The 12,069-nt window shown below is 41.9% G+C and overlaps 1 long non-coding RNA gene across 1 annotated transcript; it reads right to left on the bottom strand.

Annotated features, from left to right (window-relative positions):
• Positions 1-366: 366 nt before the first annotated feature.
• On the bottom strand, positions 367-11,510 carry LOC113952864. The gene is made up of 3 exons (XR_003529684.1): positions 11,499-11,510; positions 6,164-6,167; positions 367-653 (listed from the first exon to the last, which is right to left on the bottom strand). It is a non-coding gene; the product is annotated as an uncharacterized LOC113952864 (long non-coding RNA).
• Between the last annotated feature and the right edge of the window lie 559 nt (positions 11,511-12,069).

Below are 12,069 nucleotides of genomic sequence, written 5' to 3'. Positions count from 1 at the left end.
AGGACAAGAGAACTCTCTTCAGCTACCTGAAGGGAGGTTATAGCCAGGTGGGGGTTGGTCTCTTCTCCCAGGCAACCAACAATAGGACAAGGGGACATGGGCTTAAGCTCTGCCAGGGGAGGTTTAGGTTAGATGTTAGGAAGAAATTCTTTACAGAGAGGGTTATCAGGCATTGGAACAGCCTACCCAGAGAGGTGGTGGATTCACCATCCCTGGAGGTTTTTAAAAAGAGATTGGACGTGGCCCTTAGTGCCATGATATAGGAATTGGAGTTGGATCAGAGGTTGGACTTGATGATCTTGGAGGTCTTTTCCAACCCAATCTATTCTATGATTCTATGATTCTATGATGATTCTAACCAGGGCAGGAGGTGTCTCACCTCCCCTGACGCTGCTCCTGTCACTTAATCCAGCCGTGTGTTGCTCCCACAGTGCCCTGGCAGGAGGAGTCACAGCCGGGCACTGCTGTCCCCTGCACCACCATCAGGTGCCCTCGGTGTCCTTGGCAGGTCCCGAAGGCAGAGCTTCCTCCTGCGGTGTTTGTAAAACACCCAAAGGACTGTGACGGAAAATGGTTTCCTGTCATGGTTAAGAGAACTTTCTCATCTTGGGTGTGCTCATCCCAGCAGTGAGTAAACACGTTGGCAGGATGCTCTGGGATGCGCCTGCATTCCTGTGATTTCTTTTCAAAGCTTGTAAAAGGTGTCAGGTTAATGCAGGTTTGCAGGGTGTTGGAGGCCTTGGGTTCCTGATGTTCTAGTTGTAACAAACATTGACACATCCAGTATTTTAACAGCCAGAGCACTTTTGAGATTTGGCTTCCAAACTGGGTTTTGTAGAACTCCACTCCACAATCCTAATCCATCAATCTCTTTGCTGCCTAAAGAACCTGAGGACATTTATGTAAATGACAGAGGAAGAAGACTTGATTTTTGTATCAGTTCAAATGGACATTTCAAGTGTGACTCAAGCAGGTCATGTGCAGAAGGCACATCTTGGCAAAACCGAGCTCTGAGAGTTTGTCCAAATTAAAATCTGAGCCCCTGAAGTTACTTTGGCTTGAGCTCAGAAACTTTTTCCTAACTAACTTGATTTACTAAATAATGCTCTGATAAAGGCAAAACCCACCCAGTGGAAGAACTCACAGTGCCAGTGAATGGCAATTTAGTATTAATCAGACAGGTTTTGAGACAGAGGAGATTCAGATTAGATATCAGAAACATTTTCACTGTCAGGGTGCTCAGGCATTGGAATATGTTGCTCAGGGAGGTGGTGGGGCAACCCTGGAGGGGTTCAAGAGGAGCTGGGTGATGTGGTTTAGTACTTTAGTGATTTAGGGCTAGTGCTGGGTTGACAGTTGGACTTGATCTTAAAGGTCTCTTCCAGCCTCGATGATTCGATGATTCTGCACAGGTACCTCAAGAAAACGGGCAATTGCAGCGTAATTGTTAAACCCGGCACACACTGGGTCATTTTATACAGTGACAAAGTCGCCTTTCTCAGGGCCAGCTGACACAGGCGCCAGACCGGGCCCGATGGCTCATCCCGGGCCCGATGGCTCATCCCGGGCCCGATGGTTCATCCCGGGCCCGATGGCTCATCCCGGGCCCGACGGCTCATCCCGGGCCCGATGGCTCATCCCGGGCACAGCCGCTCCGCAGCTCCCGGTGTGACGTCACGGCCCGGTGACGTAGGAGGGCTGGCGGCCAGCAGAGGGCAGCAGCGCCCCGCGGATGGCGCCGAACGCTGCGGGTCTGTGGGAAAACATGGATAGGGAATGGGAAAACATGGATAAGGAATGGGAAAACATGGATAGGGAATGGGAAAATCCCAGCCGAGAGCAGCACAGACAGCAGCGACTCTCACTGCCTGGCACTTCTGGCCAGAGCGGGTGATGTCATATTGGTCTGGTGGCACAGAAGCGTCATTTCCAGCTCAGTGCGGGGGTTCTTGTGAGTGTAGCAAAGGATGGCTGAAACCCTGCAAACCTCCGAACTGCAAAATACGAGCGGGATTTAGGTAGGGCCAACATTACCTAAATCAGTGATTTTTCCTCCTATAGCCCTGGGAAGCTCTATGTGAGGTTTCTGAGCACCAGGAAAATACAAAATTTCAGCCCTGCTGTTTAGCAAAGTGCCACTTGAAGTGGAAGGTTGGACTGAAGATGTCCAGATGTCCTTTTTGATCCATCTACACTCCAATTTGTGAAAGCCCCATCTTAAAGGAACAAGATGTTAATATCACAGTGAATTATTCGGTAAACCCCTCTTTTGTCAAGGGAGCTGTTTGTCCAAGCCAGCCCAGGTCAGAATTCATAGAAACCACTTTTCCCCTGAGATGCAGTGGTTGCACATTCATTCAAAGTGACTCATGGCACCAACAAAAGCTACCAAGGAGCCACAACCGCCTGACTCTAAGGATTGCTCCAATCTTTTTGGAATGATAGCTGATGCAGCCTTCTCTTGAGCAAACTGGACTGTGTGAAGAGAATACGTAAAGCAGAGAGCAAAAACTGGTCTTTGCATAATGGAGTACTGCCCACACAAATTAATCCTGCTATCACAATTGTTAGGGATTATTTTTCGCCTGATTTCCATCTCAGGGAACTTTGCACGCTCCTCCGTGTACTTAGGAAGTATTTTAATTACGTGATTCCAAAGTGTTTCCAGTCATAAAATATGTGGGTATAGATCACATGCCTATTATTTCAGTTTACAAGCAGCACAGTAAATTAATTGCAGTGTCAGTAGTATAACATAAAGGTGTTGATTCCCACTGCTTCCCAAATCTTTTTCCCCTAAGCATTATATAGCCGTGGAAGGATGTATTTTTTATTTTATCTTTTATAAACTGAATCCAAATACATTAAACAAAACTGATACTTCAAATTACATACTCCAACTGAGAATCAAATCCGTGACCAGAGTTGATTTTGTTAGTGTTAAATTGCCTTTGCCTTTGGATGCTGTGTTTGATTAAGAGTAGGGTAGTAGCATCTATTTTTAAGATTGTTAGCAAATTTAACTAGAGTCTGTGTTTATCTTTTTCTCTGTAATTAACATTCCAGCTTGAGGCAAATCAAATCAGCCAAACAGAACAATTGCATGTGTAATGCACCAGTTGGTCTCAGAAACCTCATTTCAAACTCTTTTAGTTGAGCAGGAAAGTTATTTGGGGACTTGCTCATTTGTTTTCTCGTTTTTTGGGGCATTTTTTTTTTTTGGCACATTCAGTGCTGCTGATTCTGTGAAGAGGTAAGGATGGCTGAGGGGGGAAAATGGAATGTCAGCCTTTCTTCTCTTTTTTGGCTGTTCTCTGTGTCAAACTTTTTCCTTACATTGCTTACAACAACTACCTAGTAAAAAAGCATTGCTAAATGGCAAAAAACCCTTATGAAGGAGGCTTTCTTTTCTTCATTGAAACAATAAACTGGGAGGCTGTGGCCCAAACTTTCTGATGAAGCATCTACAGCCTTAAGGAAGTGCTAGAATCCACTGGCCTAAAATGTGAAAATCCTAGCATTTCTCAAGTGGGTCTGGATTCTTAAGTCCAATTGGCACATTATTTGTAATGAGGCAGGTTCAAATCAAATAACCCCACAAGAGCTGCACGCAGGACATGACACTCAGACTGTCATTGTGGAGACTCAGAACCCAACTGGAAGTGGCACAGAAAGCAGAGAGGGTTAAGTAGGACGAGTGCTGCAATTCCTTGTAGCTGGCAAGCATTGGCAGCTCTGTGGTGTTGCTACACCTTGGCAGAAGCTTCTGCTGCTCCTTGAGAGGTACATGCAGGAGACAAGAAAGACAGAGTGGAGGATGGATGGAAAGAAGGTCCAGGAAATGTGGAGATGGGCAACCAGACTGAGATTCAAGAAAATAAGATTGCAACAAGTCATCCTAGGTTGAGGTTAGGAAGAGATCACATTCCCTCGTTCCTGCCTAACCTGTTCTTAAACACTAGTGGTGGATGTTGCCCAGCTGATGTCACTAAGCAGTCTATTCCCTTATTTATCCAAAGGCTTTGTTTCTAACTCATTCTTGCTGTGGTTATGCTCACTACTGCTTGTATTTTCTGGGATAAGACCTGGGATTGTTCAGCCTCAAAAAGACTCAGGGAGGATCTTTTCAATGTGTGTAAATACCCGATGGGAGGAACAAAAGAGGATGGGGCCAGACTTTTCTCAGGAGTATCCAGTGAAAGAATAAGAGGAAATGGGCACAAACTGAAATACAGGAAATTACATTTAAAGTTAAGATTTTTTTTTTCAGGGTGAAGGTGGTCAAACACTGGTGCAGGTTGCCCAGAGCAGCTGTGGAATCACAGTGTTTGGAGATACTCAAACCCCACTGGGCATGAACTTGGGCAGCCTTTTCTCTCTGATCCCACTGTGAGCAGAGGGAGTGAACCACCTTTCAACCTCCACCATTCTATGATTCAATGACAGTGGACAAAGAAACCAGTTATTCTTGTCCTCTTCCCAGAAATTCTTACGTATTTCAAGACTGTTCCTGTTTCCCATGAGAAACTAGTATAAAGAATCCTAATTCTTCAAATCACATATCACAGCTTCCAAAATTCAGATTACCCTTGCTTTCCTTTGGCCTGTTTTCTGTTGATAACTCTTGAAATGATTGTATCAGACTGAGTACAGTGTCCCCAGTGAGGTCTGACTCACAGCACAGTAAAAGGATTACAGCACAGGTCTTATGTACAATGCTCCTGTTCATTCACTGTACACTGGGGTTTTTTTAACCTTTTTGTTACTGATTTCTGGATCAATTTATGATCTAGGATTACCCCAGAACTCCTGGTTAACCAGCTGTGCCTGTGTTTGTATTCCTACAGATGATTATTGCTCTTGGATATTTTTCTCTTGCCAGATACATCATTTGTTTCAGGTAATTTGTTCACCTTGCCACAATAATCTCATAGTGGAATCCCAATACCCAGTGGGCTTTCTGACCCTTCCAACCTGATAAATTTACTGTGTACCCTTGTTATTCCATTATTGGGCCATTGTAAAGATACAGGATATTATCAAACTCGTGCACTAACCATTAGTAACCACTCTACAGGAGAAAATTCCCAATTATTGGGACTGTGGAGGTGTCATAACTGGGTCGTATTTCCTTAGGTAGTTAGGGGAAAATCACAAGGAACAGGATCAAAGGTCATATTGAGTGCAAATGCACACTATTGCCCAGGATTTCATAAAAAAGAAAGGATGTTGATTCAATCTCACATTTTTTGTGTTAACTGCTTCTTAACACTTGCTCATACTTGAAAGTACACACTTCAAGTATTTTTTCTATTCTTTCTTTTTTTTTCATTTAAGAAAAGGGTCTGACTGACCTAAAATTCTGTGAGCCTTCCTTCTTTGCCTTTGTGAGGGTCAGGATGGTGGCACAGATTCCTCAATATGTATAAAGCCATAACCTTCCAGTGGTTTCACAGACATTAGAAAACAATAGTAAATCAGAAGCCCAAATACTTTTCCTACTTTCTGAGGATTTGCTCATCCTCTGTTAGTTTTCAAAGATCTGTACTCACTTCTCCAAGGTTATCACACCTTCACCTGGTTCCTACTGGACTGATGACACTGTAATCTCCTGCAACAACACATGCTTGTCATTTTTGCCTTCAATAATTACTCAGAAATAGATCTCTTTCCTCCTACATCCTATATGCTGTAATGGTGTATATGGTAGGCTGAGGTTACCTTCATAAATGAAATGGTGCCTTGCAATTCTTCCTGTGCCTTCCCCCAAAGAGGTAATGGACTATTTATATGTAGTTTCTAGGATATTTTAAATTTTTTTTTAGGAATGGCTTCGACCTTTTCTCAGAAACATCTGGCAAAGCTGAGTCATCCATGTAGCTGCATAACTCATAGCTGTCATAGTGTTATAGCTCTCTGATTTATCACACATAGTCATGCAGCTAGGGTATAAAACTGTGTTAGAAATGCAGTATTAAATGGTTCAAATAGACAGACAGATAGATAAATAGATAGATGTTGTAACATAATTAAAATGTCAAAGTGAAGGTAGGTTGCCAGGTGTTACACACAGCTCTGATTCCACCTTGATCCACTCCAATCTTGCTTCTCACTGGCATTTCCCTCCACAAATGTAAAACCTGACTCCAAAACAGTACAGAACTTCCCTGATTTGTCTGAGGTATGATTGTACACAAATTTCGGTTTATTATTATTTACAGAAAAGATAGAGCTTGCTTTCATTTATCTGCATATAAATATGAATGTAATCTCTCACCATGGCAGTTTAAAACATTTTACACTTGTCAATGTAGTCAGGTTCTAACACTTCTGCACAGTAGGGAACAAATGCTACCTTTATGTAAAAGGGAGGTACAGAGACCTTGTTATGTATTCAAGGACAAGGACTCAGATTTTCAGTCCTCTTCAGTTTCATATCCATCTTCCTTCCCTAGGTTTTAAAATGACCTACATATCATTGCCCAAGAAATGCAAAGCCAGCAATAAACACTTTTAGCCTGCATATAGCAATGATCATCTATTCCAGTACTCAAGTATAGAACACATAATCTCACAGGAAAATAAAGTTCTTTTAATCTTCTGGTTTAGCCCTTCGAGAGTCACAAGAATTCTAATTACCGGTGGAGTACTTAACTGAGCATCAAGAGCTTGAGGATTGCAAAATCTATACAGGACTTTTTTATCCACATGCCACAGATGAAGGAAAAGCTGATAAGTGCTTTTTGACCTAAATTATTGCCTAGCAGCTAGAGATTCTGCTCTGGGGAGGGAAGGGTTCAGTGTCACTCTTCAAATGTCACACATCCTACTCCTCTCTGAAGTACTGAGGTGTGTATGCAGTGTAAATGTGGTGTTACAGGGAGGCTGAGGTTCTGCAGACATGAGTTCTGCTAGAGACCCTTGGGTAGGTGTGTCACTGAGGTTTTGTTATGGCTCTGTCTGACTGAATAACTGTCTGACACAATAACTTCACTGCCAGTGTTAAAAGCAAGCACCTCCTCAGCCACCAGCTCTGTGTTGGTGAATCTGGGTGAGATACAGCAAGGCTACAGAAGATCAGTTACTGTTCCAGCTCTTTTGGGAAGGTGACGGCCACTGGACAAGCTCCTTTGGATGGCAACCTCTGAGTGTCACCACGGGGCTCTGCTGCTTCAAGCATGACATGAATTGGATTCCTTACAATTGAAACACTGCAGGACTGCCTGTGGTGTGCTCCAGTTGCTAAGGGGTCTGTAGGACAGAACTAGATCTAATCTTAAATAAAGCCCCTGGAATGTGGATAGTTCAGAAGCTGGATCCTCAATGCCAGCTGTTTACTTCTCCGAGTCCTTTCCTACTCTACAGCACAGCTTCCTAGTGTAGGCAAGCTTGGCTTTAGTGTACTTGTAACATAGACATGATCAGATTCTGCTTGGCAACTCAGAGTCAGTGGCACTAAAATAAGTCCTGACCCTAAGAAATCAGCTCCTTCTGTTCAGTAAGGACCAGGTAAGTGCACTGTTGCTCCAGTTACTGTGATCTGAAGTCCAGTTTCATAAACAGTGTTTTAGTAGGTTATTCTGCATCTGCAAATTCAGTTCACAATATGCTGCACAAGTGCTTGTGGCTATCCAGTGCTGGCCTGGTACAGGAATAGAAACACACAGCTGGGGAGGAGGAAAGGATTATTTAAGCTGGTTTTAGCAGTATTGTTGCTGAATGTCACCGCATGTCAAACCTTACTCTGAAAAGTTCCTTCTGGAACAATTTCTGGGGTAAGGAAAGGAGGATTTGACCCCAGGTTAATTTATTGCATAGGCTTTTGCTGCAGCTGTACAGGTAGCTGTGCTATTTTAAAAACACAGTCACAATATACAGGATGAAGTCAACCAGAGTGGTCAATATAAACAATTTGTATTAAAGCTTTATTAATTGAATGGAGTACTAAAGTATGTTTTCCATCACAACATGGTAATGCTTAAACTCTGGAATCCTGAGACCACTGGCTTCCAAGCTGATCAATAACATCTTGTTGTTTTATGTTCCATCCCTTAAACATCTCATTCTGTTATTGACTTTGACTTTTGTGCTGGTTCTAAATCTCTGGGACCTGAAGTGCTCTGGCTTTGCACAGTACCTGGCACACTGGGGGTCCTTATCCATGACCAGAGTTCCCAGGCATGGCACTAATGTAAACCATGCCTAACAATTCATAAATATTGTATACAATAATGAGTGCCAGGAGAATGTGGAGCAAGAAGAAAGTGGGTTTTTGTAAAAAAAAAAATTTTCCTGCATTTATTTCCATCACTTAAAACTGACAGATTTTTGCACTGAATAACTAATACATTTCCTTCTCCTCTGACAGCCCAAACCAGTGAAAAGTGACAAAAAGGAAAGTATAACACTTCAGAACTTGGCAACTCTTGCTGTTCTTCAGGCCCTATTTGATGCTTGGTCTCAGCTGCATTCACAGCACAGGAAGTTACTTATGCAAAGAATGGAACACAGATATTTTGCTATTTTTGCTATTTTACTACCTAATTGCTGTAATACTAAGAAACTGAGTAGTCATATTCAGAAATAGAAACAGAAAGTATGAAAAATCTTGAGGGAAAACTAAATCCAATGAATCCTGATAACATCAGAAAGATAAGTGTTCTTTGTTTCTATAATATTAAAACAGAAAAAAAAATCAGGGAAAGTAAAGCAACTTCCAAAATTGATTTAAATTGGTTAAATGGTATCAGAAAAAAACCCCCACTTTTAAAACCCTTTTTTCTTAAATGACATTAAATTCCAGTGATCCAGAAATTTTACTTTTCATCTTTTCTAAAGGCAAAAGTTTGGGTTGTTTTAACATGAAGTATTTTGCTCTTAAAAAAACCAACCCAAATTAAGAGTAAAGAAAGTGAGGCAAGCTCTTCCAAAGGGTAATAAAACCATTAGGCTGTTTTAAAATCTTATTTTACTGAATATATCTTCAATGAGTTGCAAATGGGTTCCCATCCCATTTTTCATTAAATTTATTCTCCTCCACTCCCAAGACACAGAGCTGAAAACTCTAGAATCACCAACAGGACAAAATTGTCTTTGAAACATTTCCACAGCAGCCCAAATCATGACCTTGTGCCACCCTAATAAAGATATAAGTGGTTGTGAGGAAACCTGTTTTAGAAACATTTCCACTGAAATTTTCTTTATCAAACACTGGCTTAGAAAGGAAAGTCTCTTGTAAAGCAGAAGTGTAAAAGGCCACATTTGGGAAAAAGGAATCTGTTGTGTGGATTTTGTGGATGCTGGTTAATCAACCCTTAATCAATGAACAGACTGAAATAAGGCTGTGGAGCAAAAACTACAATCTACTTTGGGAAGGACTTTCTCTGTCTGGACAGAGAAAGGTTTATGCTCTGTACACTTAGAAAAATCACTGGAAAAGCAGCATGGCCAGGTGATCACATGAGGAGGAAAAGCAAGTAGAATCTGTTTTAAACTAGATGCGAATTTTAAAACAATGAAGAACAGCCTTGGAGAAATTGTGAATTCAGTATGGCCTTGGTATAGTATAAATAGTATTTTAACTGGTGAAGGCAGACCAAAAACACAGTAAGGAATCTTTTCGTGGGCACTGCAAAGTGCAATTTGTAAATGTAGAATAAAAGAATCACAGGCAGTCAAAACATTCTCATTTACTTTTTGAAAATGGTCTCATTGATTTGCTCTTAACAGCAAGTGCCACAGAGGGAAATCAATACATTGTCCATATTGCAGATATTAACCACATACACATGGCTTTGAAGGGAAAAGGTTATTGTTTTCCTAGTGCCCAGTGAAATGGAATATTCCCATTGGAAGTAAGGGATTTTCATGGGGAAGGAGGAAATACCAGAGTAGCTCTTCCTTTAGAGATAGCTACAGCTGCCATATGAAACAGTTATTTCAGTGGAAAGAAAGCTAAAAATAAATTCAGGCAAAAATTCTTATGCTGATCTGTTTTCCCTGGTTTAGAGAGTGTTTTCAATTGCATGCCAAAAGCTAATGTTCATGCCAGTAATTTTGTGTTTTTCTGTTATAAAACACAACATACAAGTATTTTCCAGAGTATTTAATATTGAAAGTACACTTGCAGGTACTTCTGAAATGTTCTAGTGACCACTGCTGGCTGTCCCAAACAAACCTCTTTTATCTGCTATTTTGCCAATCAGGATACTTTTGCTCTGAGGGGGTTCATTCTCAAAGCCAGGCTTTTCAGAGGGTCTATTTAATTCATAACATAACCCCTCTAAAAAGCACACAAAAGCCTTTTCAAAAAAGTATTTCAGAAGAGGAAAGAGCCCTTCTTGCATCAGAGTTGCAAAGCACAGTTAGATTAAAAACTGACAAGGCGTATGAGGGGTAAGAAGAAAGGCTCCTACAGTTACTGCAGCATCAAAAAGAGATGACCCAAGATTTTTCTGATGTTTGATGGCAGCTACCAGGAGCATGATAGCCAAAAAACCCCCAAAAATAATTCCACGACTTCTTAATCACAGACACGTAGAAATAAAGTTCCTCACACTCTCTACAGTGTCATTTCCAAAACTGGTATCCTTCGTCTCAGGAAGAGCTGGGTATTCCTCCAATCTATCCAGTCAACTGTACTTCCAAGTATGAAGTGTTGCTAAATCCCACCCCTTCCCATTAATCAGCATTTAAACTTGAAATCAAGCAGGGGGCAATCAGGTAATACTGAGACAGTTTGACTAATTGTCAGCCTGTGCATTTCCTTACTGTTCATTAGCTAGTGACAGTGAATTGCAAAAATGCAAAATTCATTTCCCAGTTTTTTTCCCCCTATGCTGACAGGCTCACAAAACCAGCACCCAGCTGTGAATCTATGGAAAACACACTGAATGAAAAAAGAAAACCCATGGGGGGAGGTGGGGGTGGAAAGCCCTGATCAAAGCGTGATCAAGGGCAAAACAAAGTCTGTCCTTGAAATCCCTGCAAGCATTTTAATGGCAACCCTATGCATTGCACTACAACACTGAACTGCTCGGGAAACGCACCCAGAATAGAGATGATATTGCAAGTGATAAATATTTAGTGAATGATAGTGCAGACTAAAGACATGGCAGCAAAAATAAAGGGGTGTGTTCTGACCCATTGAGTCATTCAGTTCTGAGTCTTTAAACCAGAAAAGTTCTGGAGCACATGCTCATCTTAAAAGATGTTAATGTCCGATCAAACATATTTAATTTATATATTTAAAGTCATGCATGCACTTAAGTGTTTTTCTAGACTGGCTGATCAGTCTAGAACCTTCCAAACCTTCCAAAATTAAGCTCCTTTCTGGGTCTTGGATGATAACATTCTATAAGGAGATTTCTCATTTCTTAATGTCCTTTAGTCACATGTCTTGTAGCATAACTTATATGACTAATACATTAATGGAGAAATGTTGTACGAGAGAGAAAACAACATTTTCAAAGAGTGCTTTGAAAGTAGTGCTGTTTTACTGCTGTGGGTGGTTTAATAATAATTGGTGATAATTTTTATTTGTGAGTTGAAGAGGCCAGCCTCCCCAGCAGCCCACCCCTGGGATGCCAGCACAGCGGCTCTGTCACTCCCCTCCCTGGATGCAGGATAGGATGCTTTTTGTTTGTGTCCATTTCTTTTACAGCGAGTGGAACTTCAGCTCCTGTAATCAAACAAGCTCTGGGAGCCTGTGGACGAGCCATCAGTAAGGCTGGGAAGGGACTGGGGCAGTGACAAGTTTGCTGGTGCGTGTCCCAGTGTTGCCTGGAGAGGGGACAGAGGGAATGACTTGCCCAGGAGGTGCTGCCTTCTGTATAAACATCTAAAATGAAAATGAGTCCTGTGCTGCGGTCCTGAGAGATTTCCTTTCACCGCTAGTTACCCACTTATTAACTCCTGCCTGTTTTTACCAGCAGTTACAGTCACTCCCCCATGGGAAAAGCTGAGGGGAGATGGTGCTGAGGGGAGTGGGCTGAGGGGAGATGGGGCTGAGGGGAATGGGATGAAAGGAGTTGGAACTGAGAGGAGATGGCACTGAGAGAAGTGGGCTGA

The sequence above is a fragment of the Corapipo altera genome, unplaced genomic scaffold, assembly GCF_003945725.1.
Source record: "Corapipo altera isolate COAL_440 unplaced genomic scaffold, ASM394572v1 180, whole genome shotgun sequence".
NCBI lineage: Eukaryota > Metazoa > Chordata > Aves > Passeriformes > Pipridae > Corapipo > Corapipo altera.
The sequence above is the reverse complement of the archived record's forward strand: the minus strand, read 5'-3'. Positions and strand labels throughout refer to the sequence as shown.